This window comes from Dermacentor albipictus, chromosome 1 (assembly GCF_038994185.2).
Source record: "Dermacentor albipictus isolate Rhodes 1998 colony chromosome 1, USDA_Dalb.pri_finalv2, whole genome shotgun sequence".
Taxonomy (NCBI): Eukaryota; Metazoa; Arthropoda; class Arachnida; order Ixodida; family Ixodidae; genus Dermacentor; species Dermacentor albipictus.
This window is the reverse complement of record NC_091821.1, coordinates 502441261-502445583: the sequence shown is the minus strand read 5'-3', so window position 1 is coordinate 502445583 and position 4323 is coordinate 502441261. Positions and strand designations below refer to the sequence as shown.

Genomic DNA, 4323 nt, shown 5'->3' with positions numbered 1-4323 from the left:
ACGTCCGCCTTTCGATGGACGGTCCAATGGAAGATAGAAGGTTATTGTTTGTCAGGTAGTTATTGCTCGCACGATTTCCTTCGCTAGAGAGCGCGCGAACTGACTGTGCTGTGCTGACTGTTCTAATGCGACAGCGTTCTTTGAGTGCTTCACGCACTTTTTGGTGGCTATCTATCTATCTATCTATCTATCTATCTATCTATCTATCTATCTAACCATTTTCCCGCCTACCTGGGTCACTGGGTCGGATGAGTAGCACATCGGGCTGCTGTTCTGAGGCCAAACATCGGACGAACTTGGGTCACTGAGAATGTGACAATGTGTTCATACGGGCCACTCTTCAACGAAGCCCTCTCACGCCGACATGGGTCACTGTAGATGCGAGAGTGGATAGGCACCGCTGTTCGAAGGAACTCTTTCACGCCAACTTGGAGCACTGGGTATGTGCCAATTGGTCCGTGCTGGTCTTCAACGAACCTCTTTGATGGCAACTTGGGTGACTGGGTTTGTGCCAGTAGGTGTGTGCCACTCTTTGAGCGCATTTGACGCCAACTTGCACGTGTCACTGGGAATGTGCCCCTCTACAATAATAATAATAATAAAAAAACATCCCTTAAGTTTCTCCGATGCTGAGCAGAATCGAACCCACGTCACAAGGGTTCCTCCAGGACATCGACCCGACGCATTAGCAGCCTATGCCACGACTGCAATAAGTATGTGCCACTTTTCAATGAGCCTCTCGGCAACTTGGAACACTGAGTATGTGCCACTGAGTGTGCGGCAAGCGAGCGAACCATTCTCAGCGTTGGCAGGCAACGGCGTGCTGCGCTTCTTGTCTCCCCGACCATGCACGGACTCCTCCGCAGTGCGACTAGATGGCGCACGTGTGCAGAAAAAAAAAACGCAATATAGGAGCCCGGTTGCCACACGACGCGTTTCTTAGCCAGTGCGCCATGTAATTGGGAGGCCACGTGCAAGCCTCGAAGCAGCGGCGCCATGATGGGGTCGAATGCGCTTAAGGAAATGCGAAAGACGAGTCCCGCCGCAGTACACGCCTCATACATAATTTGTTTCGACAGTGGCAATAAGTTGTATCGCGCAATACCGATTTAATGGTAACTCGTTACCGTTGACAGTAACCGTATGATCGGTTCCGCCGCCTTTTTTTGTTCGATAGATGTCGGGATGGTTAGTGGCTAATTGAAGTCGACAAAAGGGTACGAAAGATTATTGCCGTTATCACGCCGAACCGCCTCTTCGTAGTTAACGTCACGTAATTAAGTCTGCGCAGCACTTGCAACATCACAGCGCTTGACGGACACGGTGTTGGCAGACTTGAACTGGCAGATCTGTCTCGTTTATTCAGATCACGTCGTTGTGTTTGTCCCAAAATTTGATGGTGACCTCAGAACATGGCCTCCCAGATTCGCGCGAGCCGGCTGGTTTTGCTCCGGCCGTCCCATTCGCCGCGCTCCCCAGCAAAAAAAAAAAAGTGTAAAAATACGTCTTCACTTGCGGAAAAAAGCGCGCACAAGGCGGCGCGCTTAAAAACGTGCGCCGCGTTCCGAAGGCCACATCACTGCGCGGTCGCGGAGGGCGGCGGGCAGGCGAGAGTTCTCGCCTTCTCTCGAGATACCTCGGGAGCCCGCGTGAATAGACCTCTCCTGGGGTACGTCACACAGAACGAGTGACGTCATGTCACATGACCCTTACGCGCGCGTGGGTGGTTGTAGTTTACGGCTGGTTCGCAAACCATTTCAGTGCTCCTTGTGTAGTGGGTCCGCACGAGCGCAACTTCACGCCGGTGTTGCTTCGTTTTGTGAGCGCCTATCTACCATGTCTAGCATGGGGGTTAGTTGTTGCCAAGCGCGCGGCGAAAGGCAGCGGCGTCGGTTTTTTTTTTCGTTTTCCGAAAGAAAACACTCGTCGCAAAGTATGGGTGCAAGCTGGGCACCAAGAAAAATTGCAGCCCTCAGACAGCAGCAGAATTTGCGGCCTACATTTCATCACTGGTAAGCGGCATTCTCTTGTTACGTAGAGCTTTTAGGCACGCTACTGTTACATTCGTCCAACTGTTACATTGCCTGCATTTATATTTTATCAACTCAGGTGCTCCGTCTCCATTCCCGAACCACACGGACTGGGCACCTAGCATTTTTGCCTTCAAGAGGGCTAACCGCGAAGCTGAAGAAAAGAAATGCGACAGATACGAACAGACGTTCAAGTGAAAACGTTGGTAGGGTAAGTGGCGGTTGCGAAGTCGTACAGTTGCGGCGCGCTGCAGGCCGGCGATGCTCACATTTCGCCTGCCCTCTGCTGAAGTATGCGGCCGGCTATCACTCAGCCTAAAGGAATGCATTCTCTCCCGCTACATAAAATAACGTCGTCTTTTTTCCCATTTATGAAATCTGAAGCGTGTTATTAACGGGACCTATGAGACATCGAAAGAGCGGCACCATCTAATATGCGTACATGTGCGGCTCCTCGCAGGCATGACGGCGTGTGGTGTTTGTGTGAAGAAGACGCGCCTCGCGGCACAGCCGCATCGCCAACGCGCGGCTTGTTTTGGCTCGCGCTGTTGATTGCTGGCGTCCGTTTGGACAGTGCTTCGGGCTGCCTCACCGTTCCCGGTCGCTGTGCCTTTGCATTGGGTGTCGCCAATAAACCTTTTCTCAATTGGTGGAGGTGCTGGGACTCAAATCCCGTCGCTTGAAACCCTGGAGCTGAGATCAAGAACGCAACCGCCCGCCATGACCGACAGCTCATCCCAAACGGCACCGACGCCACAGTCCGTCACCTGCACCGGCGTTCCACGACGACGGGACCCCAAGATCTTCAGCGGTGCAGACGACAAAGACGTAGAAGACTGGTTTGCGTCACATGATCGGGTGAGCGCACACAACAAGTGGGATGATCCAGCCAAGTTAACCCACGTCATCTTTTATCTGGCTGGTGTTGCCCAACTATGGTTTCACAACCACGAAAGTGACGTACCCACATGGTCAGTCTTCAAGACAACCTTTACGGAAGTGTTCGGCCGACCCGCTGTTCGCAAGCTGCGTGCCGAACAACGCTTGCGCGCCCGAGCACAGCAGACGGCAGAAACGTTCACAAGCTACGTAGAAGATGTCGTGGACCTTTGTAAACGAGTCAGCGCCGCAATTCCCGAAGCAGAGCAAATTCGCCATATACTGAAAGGCATCAATGACGGCGCATTTCAGATGCTCCTAGCCAGGAATCCGTGCACTGTGTCTGAAGTTGTCAGCCTATGCCAAAGTTACGATGAGTTAAGGAAGCAACGCGCTTCGACTCGGCGTCCTCTGGGAAGCGACGACTTGTTGGCGAGCCTTGACAACGTGTACGACCCATCCTCATTCCTTCAGCGGGTCAAGGACTTCGTGCGTGAGGAAGTTGCCCGCCAACTTTCTTTAGTCCCCTTGACCCAGGAGCCCACCTCCCGTCTTCCAAACACGCTCCGCACCCTCATTTCCGAAGAGGCCGCCCAAGTTGTCCCTTCCGCACACCATCAGCCGCCTGCAGCCGCGAATCTGAACTCTGCGCTGGCAGTGCAGTCTGTCGCCACGCCTTTCACCTATGCGCATCCAGTCCTGCCTGTGGCGGCGCCTCTTACGTACGCGCAGGCAGCACGCAGGCCTCCACAGGCGTCTTTCGCGACCCAGTCCCAACCACTGACACCGGAAGCCCATGCTGCATCTTGGACCGCACCGCGAGCTAATCCTTGGAGGACACTTTACAATCGACCTATCTGTTATTCTTGCTGCACTCCTGGACACGTCGCCCGATATTGCCGCCGTCGCCCTCAAGCGTTCGGCGACGCCTCGCGGCCCTTCCACTACGGCAGCCAGCCATTTCGCCAATACGCCGCTCCTCCCCCCAACCGTACGCTCGTGCTGACCTCCCAGAATTTCCTTCGCGTCGCTCGCCATCCCCTCGCCGACTCTCGCTCTCCCCAGTGCGTCGGCGACCCGCACCACCTGACCAAGAAAACTGAACGTCGCAGTTCAAGAGGCAAGAATTGCGCCCCCTTCGAACTGTCAAAGTCATCGCGCCTCTCCTGCTAGCGTGGTCGAAATTTGTGTAGAAGGTGTTCCTGCATTCGCTCTTGTGGATACCGGCGCAGCCGTTTCTGTGATGGCCGCCAAACTGTGCCGTTCGCTGCGCAAGCTTTCTGGACTGTCGCTTCGTACGGCAAGCGCGCAGCACGTCACTCCGCACGTCACTCCGCACTCAGCATGTACTGTACGTGTGCTTATTCACGGCATTGTTTACATCGTCGAGTGTATTTATTGTTCTTCCCACCTG

At 54.2% G+C, this 4323-nt stretch overlaps 1 long non-coding RNA gene across 1 annotated transcript; it reads left to right on the top strand.

Moving 5' to 3' along the window:
• Nucleotides 1-1619: 1619 nt before the first annotated feature.
• On the top strand, nt 1620-2473 carry LOC135909374 (uncharacterized). The gene is made up of 2 exons (XR_010566699.1): nt 1620-2012; nt 2110-2473. It is a non-coding gene; the product is annotated as an uncharacterized lncRNA (long non-coding RNA).
• Nucleotides 2474-4323: the final 1850 nt, after the last annotated feature.